The 14846-nt window shown below is 50.2% G+C and overlaps 1 protein-coding gene across 1 annotated transcript in view; it reads right to left on the reverse strand.

Annotated features, from left to right (window-relative positions):
• Positions 1 to 14846, reverse strand: part of TFPT (TCF3 fusion partner) — a 113983-nt gene that overhangs the window by 87380 nt on the left and 11757 nt on the right. The window lies entirely within an intron of this gene.

The raw sequence follows: 14846 nt of genomic DNA on the forward strand, positions 1-14846 counted from the left end.
ACAGCGGGCATGCTACAGGAGATGGTCAGAGACTGCGGGCATGCTACAGGAGATGGTCAGAGACTGCGGGCATGCTACAGGAGATGGTCAGAGACTGCGGGCATGCTACAGGAGATGGTCAGAGACTGCGGGCATGCTACAGGAGATGGTCAGAGACTGCGGGCATGCTACAGGAGATGGTCAGAGACTGCGGGCATGCTACAGGAGATGGTCCGAGACTGCGGGCATGCTACAGGAGATGGTCCGAGACTGCGGGCATGCTACAGGAGATGGTCCGAGACTGCGGGCATGCTACAGGAGATGGTCCGAGACTGCGGGCATGCTACAGGAGATGGTCCGAGACTGCGGGCATGCTACAGGAGATGGTCCGAGACTGCAGGCATGCTACAGGAGATGGTCCGAGACTGCAGGCATGCTACAGGAGATGGTCCGAGACTGCAGGCATGCTACAGGAGATGGTCCGAGACTGCAGGCATGCTACAGGAGATGGTCCGAGACTGCAGGCATGCTACAGGAGATGGTCCGAGACTGCAGGCATGCTACAGGAGATGGTCCGAGACTGCAGGCATGCTACAGGAGATGGTCCGAGACTGCAGGCATGCTACAGGAGATGGTCCGAGACTGCAAGCATGCTACAGGAGATGGTCCGAGACTGCAGGCATGCTACAGGAGATGGTCCGAGACTGCAGGCATGCTACAGGAGATGGTCCGAGACTGCAAGCATGCTACAGGAGATGGTCCGAGACTGCAGGCATGCTACAGGAGATGGTCCGAGACTGCAGGCATGCTACAGGAGATGGTCCGAGATGTAGGCATGCTACAGGAGATGGTCCGAGACTGCAGGCATGCTACAGGAGATGGTCCGAGACTGCAGGCATGCTACAGGAGATGGTCCGAGACTGCAGGCATGCTACAGGAGATGGTCCGAGACTGCAGGCATGCTACAGGAGATGGTCCGAGACTGTAGGCATGCTACAGGAGATGGTCCGAGACTGCAGGCATGCTACAGGAGATGGTCCGAGACTGCAGGCATGGTACAGGAGCTGATCAGACACTGCAGGCATGGTACAGGAGCTGATCAGAGACTGCAGGCATGGTACAGGAGCTGATCAGAGACTGCAGGCATGGTACAGGAGCTGATCAGAGACTGCAGGCATGGTACAGGAGCTGATCAGAGACTGCAGGCATGGTACAGGAGCTGATCAGAGACTGCAGGCATGGTACAGGAGCTGATCAGAGACTGCAGGCATGGTACAGGAGCTGATCAGAGACTGCAGGCATGGTACAGGAGCTGGTCAGAGACTGGGGACATGCTACAGGAGATCAATGCAGCCTCACTGTGCCCAGCAGCCTACCAGTGCCCATAATGTAGCCTGCCTGTGCCTCACCAGTGCATATAAACATACACATATAAAAACGCACACACACATAAAACACACATATGACACATACATGCGCACACACATATGAACATACACACTTAACACACATACACATACATATAAACATGCACACATATAACACACACACAAGTTTCGGTGCATCCCTAATGCTCAGCATTCTGAGAAGTATTTGAAAATGAGGGCAAAAAAGATTGTGAAAGTAAAGGTTTTTGTGCAAGGTGATGAAGGAGAGGAGGATGTAGAAGAGTACACCACTGAGGCAGAACCAGAGGAGTCTCAGAGGGAGAAGCAAAGGTGGCTTTAGAGGAAGGAACAAGTCGAGACAAAGGGGTAGAGAGCAATGGAGGAATAAAGAATGGGTAGAAAGAAGGAAATGTTGGGATTGTGGAAAACGGGGGCATTTGGCCAGGGACTGCCCTGACGGGCCAGGCCCTCACAAATCAGATTGACTAGAAAGGGTATGTGAGCCATCTGGAAAAGATAGGGTACATTAAAAACTTACCACAGGTGGAGTTAATGGTTGAAAGAAAATGTGTACAGCTTTTGGTGGCCCCCGGGGCTTCTAGGACCTTAATGCACTCTGCAGATGTGCCTCATATTGATCAATCTACAAAATGTATTTGGTACAAGGAGTAAGTGGAAAATTGGTGAGGGAGTCACTGTCTGAGTATGTCACCATTGAGGAGGCAGAGACAGGGGTCAAGGCTACAACCAGAGTGATCTTGTCTACTGTCTGCCATGAGAATCTCTTGGGTAGAGGCCTAATGTCAGCCATGCGCATGTCAGCGCACAAAATAATGGGGTTGCAGTCCAGGTAGGACAGGGACCCATAAACCCAATAGAAGAAACATTATTATTACTCCTTAGATGTGTATATGAAAGACATGGAGACAGTTGATACTGTTGACAAAATTATTAATTATGCTGAAACCATGACAGAAAATAGTGGATTTACAGACACCAAATAGGGCTGACTGCACAATGTATTTTAAGAGAACACCAGGGCCGGATAGGTATTACACCTCCAGATTTTTCTCAAAGGAGGAAGTTACTCTGCAATTAACCAATTTTTACTGCAGTGTTGAGGGATTTTGTGCATCGGCATGTTGTATACCCCTGAGGAACAAGTTCTGTTTGGGGAAATCACACCACATCTATCCTTCGCTAAACCCAAAAGCTGAGATTGGAGGGATGTGGGAGGGTTTGTGAAGGAATGCCAAGACCTGAAAGATTGGGCTCCTGTGGGCCTACATGATCTATACAAAAGTCGACAGGTTATTTCTGTCACAAATTCATTATAAACACCCTCGCACACATGTGGGCTGCAGGAACTGAATGGTACTTGACACAAGAGGGTCCTGTTAGAAAGGCTCCCAGAGACACTGTGGATTAGAGGTCCAGCAGATGTGGGACTCATGAAAGGTGTCCAACCAGTAAGGGCCGGTTCACACTGCAGGCGATGCGAGGCGACACCGACTTGCCTCGCCGCGACCTCAGCGGCAACTTGCAGATGACTTCTGTATAGAAGTCAATGCAAGTCGCCCCGAGGTCGCCCAGAAGTAGTACAGGAACCTTTTTTCTGAGTCGGAGCGACTCGAGTCGCTCCTCTCAGAACGGTTCCATTGTACAGAACGGGGGCGACTTGCCAGAGCGCGGCGAGGCGAGTCGTGTCACCTCGCATCGCCCGCAGTGTGAACCGGCTCTAACCATCACTCCAAAATCACACCACAGACCTCACCAAAGACAATACCACTTAAGAAGGAAGCAGAGGGGGGCATAGCCCCTGTAGTAGATGAACTTTAAAATGGGCAATTATTCTGTGCCCTTAAAATACCCCCCTTTTTCCTGCTAAGGAGGCTCTGCCTTCCACAGGCTGGAGAATGGTACAAGATCTACAAGCTGTTACCACAGGAGCTCTTGGTATAATCTCCTGGTTACCAGATCCACACACACTACTGAATGATTTAGATCCAGGGAATTTATTATTTTCTGTGACTGATATCAGGAACACCTTCTTTAGCATTCTGGTGCACCCCAACCATCAATTTTGGTTTGCCTTCACCTACCGGGGAAAAAAGGTATACCTTCACCAGGTTGCCCCAGGGCTATTGTGAGTCCCCTACCATCTTTTCACAAGTAAAGTCCTCATACTTGGCTCAATTTGTACCCCCAGGGGAAAGCCAGCTCCTCCTCTATGTAGACGACATCTTAGTGGAGTCTCCCTCAGAGGAGGTTTGTAGGGCTGACACAATGGTTTGTCATATTTCCTCCATGACCAAGGGTATAAAGGTAAATAGAACTAAACTCCAGTTGTGGCAACAGCAGGTGAAAATACTTGGGGTATAATATCTCAAAAGAAGGTCGACACCTAGATGAGGAGAGAATTCAAGCCCTCCTCCAGGTACCAAAACCAAAGACAAAGAAACAAATGATGTCCTTTCTGGGTATAACAAATTTTTGTAGAGCCTGGATTCCCAGGTATTCCATGCTGACGGCTCCATGGTTCAAGCAATACATGGGAGCCCTATGCCCCCCCCAGGATGCTATAAGATGGAGTGAGGAAACAGACAGCCTAACCTAAAACAATTCCTTTCTAGTTCATCAATGCTAGCCTTACCAAACTATGACAAACCTTTCGAACAAACAGTAGACTCAAGGGAAGGTCACACGACAGCAGTACTTCCACAGTCACATGGCGGGTGCCAGAGGCCAATTGCTTACTATTCTACAAAATTAGACTGTGTAACTAGAGCACCCAGTGTACAGGCAGTGGTAGCTGCAGCCGAAGTAGTTAAAGTGGTTGTAAACCCTTACAACACACTTTGACCTACAGGTAAGCCTAGATTAAGGCTTACCTGTAGGTCCAAGAAATATCTCCTAAACCGTATAGATATTTGCCCGAAGAAAGGCACCTCTGCGCATGCGCCGTAGACAGCGATGCGCAGGCGCACTGAGCACGCCATCGTCAACAACAAAGATGCCTCGCGTGTGGGCTCACATGCGCGTGAGTGACGAATGACAGCGGCGGAGCTGCGAGACCCCACCGAGAAGATGGATGCGCCGGATTACAGGGGACAGTGGTGACTTTGCTGGCTCCTGTGTCAGGTAAGTGACACATAATGGACTACTATGCGATGCATAGTAGTCCATTATGCTTTGCCTTTGCAGGGAATGAAAGAGGAAGTAAACTCACCAGGGTTTACTTCCTCTTTAAGGCCTCAAGTGCTATATCACCTGCTGACACTCAAAGTACCACATGCAGTATCGGTTATCCTTTTACAACAAAAGATATCACATTTGAGCCCAGCATGACACTTTTTTGTATGACAATATTCTTGACAGAACCTCACTTAACAATACAGAGGTGTACTACATTAAACCCATCCACACTAACACCACTTCCTACTGATGGTCATAAACATGACTTTACTGCAGACTGTACTGCACTACTGAAGAGTAACTTTTTCACGTAGGATTTCCCATTTTTTCCCAATTTTGCAGGCAAAAGATCTTCATATGGGTGAGCGTTTTGTGATGGGCATGATAGTCGACAGCCTACTCTACCGTACCCTTATTATTTCAGTTTTTTTTTATAATTTAGCTGTATTGAACTCAAAAATCAATATAATGTTTTTAAAGCGGAGTTCCACCCTAAAGTGGAACTTCCGCTCATTGGAACCCTCCCCCCCTCTGACGCCACAATTGGCACCTTTCAGGGGGGAGGGGGGTGCAGATACCTGTACAGTACAGGTATTTGCACCCACTTCCGGCATAGATATCCACAGAATCTGCGGATATTTACACCACTTCCTGCGGGTCCCCTGCTGTCTGCTGGGAAACACAAGGATCCCAGAGACAGCGGGACCATCCTTATTGCGCAGCACGACTCGCGCATGTGCAGTAGGGAACCGGGAAGTGAAGCCACAAGGCTCCACTTTCTGATACCCATACCCAAGATGGTCGGCGGCAGCACCCGAGAGACGATCGAGAGATCGGCTTCGGGTGCCGACATAGCGGGCGTGCTGGGCGGGCAAGTGTCCTTATTTTAAAAGTCAGCAGCTGCAGTATTTGTAGCGGCTGACTTAAAAAAAAAAAAAAAAAAACGCGGAACACCCGCTTTAATTCTGTTTTGTCCTATGCAGTGTTGCATCTATTTGTCTCTAAAACATCCCCTGATGAGCCCAGAGTGGCGAAACATGCCGGGTCAATCACGCCAACGCTACTGCTGAGTAACAAATTTATATAAACTGTTTTGAACTCTAGATGTTTCCTTGTACATGTGCACATAACTTAGATCAAAGACCTTTTAATTATGTCCTGTATGTAATAAAAAACCTTGTAATTTCTTATGCCAACTGTGGAGTATTGAAATTACTTTTTTCCCTTCTTTTTTCCTCTTCCCGGCACCCCATCACTGAAAAAGTACTGCCACAAAGTGATCTGAAAGATGTACCGTTACCTAACCCTGACATTAGAGCTGCACGATTTTGGGAAAAATGAGAATCACGATTCTTTTGCTTAGAATGAAGATCACGATTCTCTCACGATTCTCAAAAAACTGTTTTATTTGAAAAATTTACAGGCAGGGTATCGCTGAGTATTGGCAGGAAGGGTATTGGCAGGGTATCGCAGAGTATTGGCAGGGTATCGCAGAGTATTGCTAGAGTATTGGCAGGGTATCGCAGAGTATTGGCAGGGTATCGCAGAGTATTGGCAGGGTATCGCAGAGTATTGCTAGAGTATTGGCAGGGTATTGCAGAGTATTGCTAGAGTATTGGCAGGGTATTGCAGAGTATTGCTAGAGTATTGGCAGGGTATTGCTAGAGTATTGGCATGGTATTGCTAGAGTATTGGCAGGGTATTGCTAGAGTATTGGCAGGGTATTGCTAGAGTATTGGCAGGGTATTGCTAGAGTATTGGCAGGGTATTGCTAGAGTATTGGCAGGGTATTGCTACGGTATTGCTAGGGTATTGCCAGGGTAAGGAGGGATGGCTGCTTCCATCTCTGGATCTCTCCCCTCCACTGTACAGATTAGTACAGAGACATGACATGACGCCGGTTTGTTTACAAGTGATCGCTCCGTCTGAGCGATCACAGTGTAAACAGAGTGCTGTTTCCCGGCCACTGTACCCGCCCACAACCAGGCAGCGGGACGCCACATCGCAACGCTCCAATGACTGACGTCAGTTCCGACGGCTGACGTCAGTTCCGATATCCGCCATTTGCGTTCCACGCTGGTTACGTGGAACCGGCGGCACTAAAAGAAAATCGCGGGTCACCCAGAACTTAGATCGTGGGGGGGGGATAGAGATCGCGATCGTTTCGCGATTAATCGCGCACCTCTACCTGACACTTTTTGTTGCTGGTTCCAGTAAAAAAAAAAATCCAGATGGCACAAATACAAATGGATATGCCGACACATGATGAAATATTGGAAGCTAGGCCATTACCAAAACATTATTCAGCACAAGTAGCAGAATTTGTAGCACTGACAAGAGCATGCATACTATCAAAAGGAATATCCGTAACCATATACACTGACAGCCAATATGCCTTTTCAACAGTACATGTTTTTGCACAACAGTGGAAAAATAGAGGGGGGGTGGTCAATTACAGTGGTAAGCCAATTTTACACTAGAACTCATAGATGCAATACAGTTACCAAAAGAGCTTGCAATCTGCAAATGTCAAGCACACACAAAATATACAGACCCCATCTCAAAGGGAAATAAAAGGGTAGATGAAGCGGTCAAAATAGCGGCACAAGAAACACATAAAATAATGACACAGAAAATGAGAGATAGATCATACAGTCCTTACTGATATGCAGCAGAATGCACCTCCAGGGTAGAAATAATATTGGAAAACAAAGGGTTGCAGAATAATAGATAACATTGGTATGGCCAAAATCCCTATTTAGGTATGCAGCAGTATTGAAACATGGAGTAACGCATGTATCAAACAAGAGGATGACTGAGATGTTAAATAAGGTATGTAGAGCCTATGGCTTCACAAACTACTCAAAAACTTTTTGTTCTCAATGCATTATATGTGCAAGACACAATGCTCAGAGAGGCATAAGACCACGGAAAGGGAAGTTCCCCACACCGCAATATCCATGCCAACACATTTGCATGGATTTTATTGAATTAGACAAATGTGAAAGAAATATTGTTTGGTAATCAGACACCCTGACCAAATGAGTGGAGGTATTCTCGACAGGAAGTGCAGATCCACAGACTGTAGCCAAAGCAATACTAAGAGCTATAATTCCTAGATTTGGAATCCCTGAAAAGATCTAAAGCAATAATGGACCCCATATTGTAAATAAAACTATACAAAAATCTGATAGAAGTCATGGGTATCCAAGTAAAAAACCATTGCGCCTACCACCCCCAATTAGCTGGATTGGTGGAGAGACACAATGGAATCCTAAAAAATAAGCTGAGAAAAACTATGGAAGAAACATGTAAAAACTGGATGTATTACTTACCATTAGCTGAAACTAGTATGTATATTACACCCACAAAAGAAGGTTTGAGCCTAGTTGAAATGATACATGGAAGGCCATATAGAATATCCTTACTACCAAATGAAAGACCAGCTGAAGAATCTGAATGTACTCTAGCAGAACATATGTCTAACCTGTTGAAACAGAAGCAAATTATTGAAGTCTGTTCTATTCCAGAAAGTCCAATCCAAGGAGAAGAGAAAATCCACATTGGAGACTGGGTCCTGGTAAAAGTAATAAAAAGAAAACATTGGAACTCATCCAAGTGGGAGGGACCATATCAGGTTCTTCTCACCACTCCCATGGCTATAAGGATAGCAGAAAAGTCTACCTGGATTCACCAGTCCCATTGCAAATAGGTTTTACAGGCAGAGAAGGGCTAGTTGGCTGCAAGAGAACCAGAAAATCCAGCTAAAAATTGGAGGTCTCACACAAGATGGGACTTGTCTCAAACCAGTGAAGTCTCCCTTTCCTTTCAACTCCCCTACCCTATCCGCTGGAGCATGGCTCGACAATAGAAATTGTGCCCTGGCGCCTAGGTTTTTGTCACTGATAGGTGCCTCTGTTGCTCTGTGTCTGATGCCTCCAGACACAGAGCACTGTCTGGTAGTCGGGATGGAGCAGGAAGAGAGCAGCTGAGCAGCCCCTGACATCCTCCTCCCTTCTCCCCACACAACTGTTTGGCAGAGCAGCGCCAGTGTGTGAAACTGTGTGTAGAGAGGAGCTGTCAAAATTGAGGCTGGAATGTCTGGGTGGGCGGGACCAGGGTGGGCGGGATCCTGCTTTCCAACACCAGCCAATGGGATGGGATCTGGGCGGGCCGATACGTGTATGTGGCCCCTCCCCTTTCTTAAGCACCCCAATCATTGGCTGGCTAGCTGCCGGTCCCCGCCCACCTCTGACATCACGCTGAATGTGTCAGGCTCTCTCTCTCCATACAGTTTTCACACAGTGCAGCACTGCAGGGAGCATTCAGTTTCACAGTTAAACTATCGGCTGTGAAACCTGCCAGTGCCACCTGCCAATACCAGTTAGTGTCACATGCCAGTGCCACCTGCCAATGCCAGTTAGTGCCACCTGCCAGTGCCAAGCAGTGCAATCCAGTGCCACATGCCAATCAGTGCCAACTTGTGCCACTTGCCAGTGCCAACCATTGCCACCTGCCAGTGCAATCCAGTGCCACCTGCCAGTACCAAGCAGTGCTACCTGCCAGTGCTAATCAGTGCCATCCAGTGCCACCTGCCAGTGCAATCCAGTGCCACCTGCCAATGCCATCTGTCAGTGCCATGTGCCATCCAGTGCCACCTGCCAGTTGCCAGTTATTGCCACCGCCAGTGCCATCCAGTGCCACCTGCCAGTGCCAGTTATTGCCACCTGCCAATGCCAGTGCCAAATGCCACCTGCCAGTGCCAGTTAGTGCCACATGCCAGTGCCACCTGCCAGTGCGATCCAGTGCCCACCTGCCAGTGCCAGTTAGTGCCCATCTGCCAATGCCATCCAGTGCCACCTGCCAATGCCAGTTAGTGCCATCTGCCAGTGCCACCTGCCAGTTGGTGCCACCTGCCAGTGCCATCCAGTGCCAACCAGTGAAATCCAGTGCCACTTGCCAATCAGTGCCAGTTAGTGCCACCTGCCAGTGCCAACCCAGTGCAATCCAGTGTCACATGCCAATCAGTGCCAACCTGTGCCACTTGCCAGTGCCACATGCCAACCATTGCCACCTGCCAGTGCAATCCAGTGCCAATCAGTGCAATCCAGTGCCACCTGCCATGTGGCAATCCAGTGCCACCTGCCATTGCCAGTTAGTGCAACCTGCCAATGCCATCTGTCAGTGCCATGTGCCATCCAGTGCCACCTGCCAGTTATTGCCACCTGCCAGTGCCAGTTATTGCCACCTGCCAGTGCCATCCAGTGCCACATGCCAATGTCATCTGTCAGTGCCACCTGCCAGTGCCAGTTAGTGCCGCCTGCCAGTTAGTGTCACATGCCAATGCCATCTGCCAGTGCCAGTTAGTGCCACTTGCCAGTGCCATCCAGTGCCACCTGCCAGTGCCATCTGTCAGTGCCATGTGCCATCCAGTGCCACCTGCCAGTGCCAGTTATTGCCACCTGCCAGTGCCAGATGTCAATGCCATCTGTCAGTGCCACCTGCCAGTGCCAGTTAGTGCCGCCTGCCAGTTAGTGCCACATGCCAATGCCATCTGCCAGTGCCACCTGCCAGTTAGTGCCACCTGCCAGTGCCAGTTAGTGCCACTTGCCAGTGCCATCCAGTGCCATCTGCCAATGCCAACCAGTGCCACCTGACAATCTGTGCCACCCATTGCCACCTGCCAGTGCAATCCAGTGCCACCTGCCAGTGCAATCCAGTGCCACCTGCCAATGCCAGTTAGTGCCATCTGCCAGTGCCAAGCAGTGCTACCTGCCAGTGATTGCCACCTGCCAGTGCCAGTTAGTGCCACATGCTAATGCCATCTGCCAGTGCCACCTACCAGTGCCAAGCAGTGCTACCTGCCAGTGCAAATCCAGTGCCACCTGCCAATGCCAGTTAGTGCCACTTGTCAGTGCCACCTGCCAGTGCAATCCAGTGCCATCTGCCAGTGCAATCCAGTGCCACTTGCCAATCTGTGCCACCCATTGCCACCTGCCAGCGCAATCCAGTGCCACCTGCCAATGCCAGTTAGTGCCACCTGCCAGTGCCAAGCAGTGCTACCTGCCAGTGTCATCCAGTGCCACCCAGTGCCACCTGCCAGTGCCATCCAGTGCCACCTGCCAGTGCCATCCAGTGCCACCTGCCAGTGCCATCCAGTGCCACATGCTAATGCCATCTGCCAGTGCAAATCCAGTGCCACCTGCCAATGCCAGTTAGTGCCACCTGCCAATGCCATCTGCCAGTGCCACCTGCCAATGCTAGTTAGTGCCACCTGCCAGTGCCAAGCAGTGCAACCTGCCAGTGCCAAGCAGTGCAACCTGCCAGTGCCAAGCAGTGCAACCTGCCAGTTAGTGCCGCCTGCCAATGCCAGTTAGTGCCACCTGCCAATGCTGCCCATCAATGCCACCTGCCAGTGCTGCTCATCAGTGCCACCTGCCAGTTCCCATTAGTGGCACCTCAGTGCTGCATATTGGTGCCCATCAATGCCACCTGCCAGTGCCCATCAGTTCCAACCTTAATGCCACCCCATCAGTGCCCATTAGTGCAGCCTATCAAAGCACATCAGTGAAGGAGAAAAAAAACTTATTTGCAAAATCTTATAACAAAACAAAAGTTGATTATTATTTTTATTTTTTTAAATATGGTCTTTTTCTCTTGGCATCAGGCATGAGCAATTCTTATTGTCCGATGCCCCAGACATGCAGTTCTGGGTGCTGGGCTGAGGATTTAAATAACTGGCTCCTAATTTTTTCAGCTGGCTCCTAGATTTTAAGCAAATTTGTCAAGCCCTGCGCTGGAGCTGTGTAGCTGGTTAGGATGAAAGGTATAGTGATTATCCTTGGGTTACTGGTGACTCTAGGAGAGGCCTTCATAAGAGGGGGTATACGTTATTGAAGAGCAGAGGAACCTTTGGACTGGGAGAGAACAGGAAAAGCATTGAATCTAACCTTTATAGAGGGAATAACTAGCACTATACTGGTAGACTTCTGTCAGATTGCAGATTGTGGGGATACAACTGGGGCTAGGGACTTCTATGGGCAGATAAATACACTTGCTTTCTCTGGAATAGGGCAGGATGTCAAGCATGGGATCAGGCCCTGTGGACCGCAGTGCATCAAGATTGGGGGTATAATCTACCAGGGCCTAAAAAGAGTGCAATAAAGGAAAGACTCAATTACAAAAGTGGCCAACTCCCCCTGCACACATAGCAAGAACTGTAACCAACTATTAATAACATTAAAGGAGCCGAGGAAGGAAGATCAGCAGGTGTACTCTATGGGAGCATGGGTGTCAGGAACTGACCCCTCAGACAAATTTTTCCTTGGAGGTATTACCACCCAATAAAACCAGACAACAGGAAAAGGTAGACACAGAAGCGAAAGAAGGCCATACTAAAATATAAGTTCTGAGTAAAACTATAAGATTTACTAACCTAACAGTAGAAGAGGCCATAGCTTTGGAGACTGGTTACCAAGAAAAAAAATGAGTGGTTAAAATGGTTGAGGAACACGGTTAAAACTCTAAAAAAGGAAAACTGTTTAGTTTGTGCCGGAGCCAGACCACATTTAGCAACAGTTCCTTTTCCTCTAGATCACAATACAGATCCAGAAGGTTTAAAACGAATGTTGCAGTTGTATAATAAGAGCTATAAACCTGAAACAAATTCTACATGTCAAACGCTGAGTTTGTCATTTCCCACAGTACAGAGACCTCAGATACCTCCAGCGGTTATCACTTATCCGAGTAACTGTACTTGTTTTGCACTCCCAGGGAACAGTAGCGGGGTGGATCTTGGGTCACTACCCGATGACTACAGCAGGGAGAGGATTACACCTCTCCCAAGGGGTCACCTGACTCTCAGATCTACATAGATGAGATTGGGGTTCCTCGTGGGGTGCCGGATGAGTTTAAGGCCAGGAATCAGGCGACAGCTGGGTTTGAGTCTCTTCTCTGGTGGGTGACTTTAAATAAAAATGTTCACTAAATTAACTACATATACTAAAACCAACAACTAGAGCTGTGTCCCTCCATGCAAAATTGACAACATTCAGAAAATAATAATAAAAAAAAAAAACACTGAGGCCGCGTACACACGGGCGGACTGTTCGCCCAACCTTGTCCGCTGAACAGTGTTTGGGCGGACAGTCCGCTCGTGTGTGGGCTTTCAGCGGACAGTTTCAGCGGACAGTTGGACGGACAAAGTCTTTCGGAAATTCCGAAAAACTGTCCGCTGAAACTGTGTTTGAGTGAACAGTCCGCCCGTGTGTAGGCTACTTTGGAAATGAGCAAACTGTTCCCGCTCGGAAAGTCCGCCCATTTCGAGCGCGTGTACAGGTAGGCGGGGCCCGCGAAGGAGACGTCGCGGGCTCCGCCGCCTGGAATGGGCTTAAAGGGGAACCCCAACGCCGAAAAAAATCGGCGTGGGGGTCCCCCCAAAGTCCACAACAGACCCTTGTCCGAGCACGCTACCCGGCCGGCCAGGAAAGGGGGGCGAGCGAGCGCGCCCCCCCTCCCGAGCCGTACCAGGCCGCGTGCCCTCAACATGGGGGGGTGCCTTGGGGAAGGGGGGGCCGCGCGGCCCCCCCACCCCAAAGCACCTTGTCCCCATGTTGATGAGGACAAGGGCCTCTTCCCGACAACCCTGGCCGTTGGTTGTCGGGGTCTGCGGGCGGGGGGCTTATCGGAATCCGGGAGCCCCCTTTAAGAAGGGGGCCCCCGGATACCGGCCCCCCACCCTATGTGAATGAGTATGGGGTACAATGTACCCCTACCCATTCACCTGTGAAATAAAGTACAAAAAAAAACACAACACAGGGAAAAAATATTTTATTGCACAGCTCCGGGGGTCTTCCGTCTTCGGGGGTCTTCTCGCCGGACTCCTCCGCTATCTGTGTGTAGCTCTTTTGCTAGCGGAGGAGTCCGGCTTTCTTCCTCCCCGCCGCCGGCCTCTTCTCCCGACTTCGGGGGTCTTGTCCCCCTCTTCGGTTCTTCTGCCGGGCCACCGCGCCTTCTTGTAGCTCTTTTGCAGGCGGTGGCCCGGTCTTCTGTCGCCGCTGCCTTCCGTTCTTCTGTCGCCGCCTTCGATTCTTCTGCCGGGCCACCGCGCCTTCTTGTAGCTCTTTTACAGGCGGTGGCCCGGTCTTCTGTCGCCGCTGTCGCCGCCTTCCGTTCTTCTTCTTCGTGTTCTTCTTCTTCTTCCCCAGGAGATGTTGACACGTCGCTCCCTCCGGCCGGAATGCCAGAGCCGCGCTGTGCGGTCACTTATATAGTGACAATGGGGCGGGGTCACATGGTATATGTCACATGGGTTGGTCACATGGGTTGATGTCACATGGGGACTATGACATCGTAAGGGGGCGGGGTCACCATGTGACCAACCCATGTGACATATGCCATGTGACCCCGCCCCATTGTCACTATATAAATGACCGCACAGCGCGGCTCTGGCATTCCGGCCGGAGGGAGCGACGTGTCAACATCTCCTGGGGAAGAAGAAGAAGAACAAGAAGAAGAAGAAGAAGAAGAAGAAGAACGGAAGGCGGCGACAGCATCTCCTGGGGAAGAAGAAGAAGAACAAGAAGAAGAAGAAGAAGAACGGAAGGCGGCGACAGAAGACCGGGCCACCGCCTGTAAAAGAGCTACAAGAAGGCGCGGTGGCCCGGCAGAAGAATCGAAGGCGGCGACAGAAGAACGGAAGGCAGCGGCGACAGAAGAACGGAAGGCAGCGGCGACAGAAGACCGGGCCACCGCCTGCAAAAGAGCTACAAGAAGGCGCGGTGGCCCGGCAGAAGAACCGAAGAGGGGGACAAGACCCCCGAAGTCGGGAGAAGAGGCCGGCGGCGGGGAGGAAGAAAGCCAGACTCCTCCGCTAGCAAAAGAGCTACACACAGATAGCGGAGGAGTCCAGCGAGAAGACCCCCGAAGACGGAAGACCCCCGGAGCTGTGCAATAAAATATTTTTTCCCTGTGTTGTGTTTTTTTTTTGTACTTTACTTCACAGGTGAATGGGTAGGGGTACATTGTACCCCATACTCATTCACATAGGGTGGGGGGCCGGTATCCGGGGGCCCCCTTCTTAAAGGGGGCTCCCGGATTCCGATAAGCCCCCCGCCCGCAGACCCCGACAACCAACGGCCAGGGTTGTCGGGAAGAGGCCCTTGTCCTCATCAACATGGGGACAAGGTGCTTTGGGGTGGGGGGGCCGCGCGGCCCCCCCTTCCCCAAGGCACCCCCGATGTTGAGGGCACGCGGCCTGGTACGGCTCAGGAGGGGGGGCGCGCT

Source organism: Lithobates pipiens, unplaced genomic scaffold (assembly GCF_037356315.1).
Source record: "Lithobates pipiens isolate NorthernLeopardFrog02 unplaced genomic scaffold, aLitPip1_a1.2 Scaffold_27, whole genome shotgun sequence".
In the NCBI taxonomy this organism is placed as follows: Eukaryota; Metazoa; Chordata; class Amphibia; order Anura; family Ranidae; genus Lithobates; species Lithobates pipiens.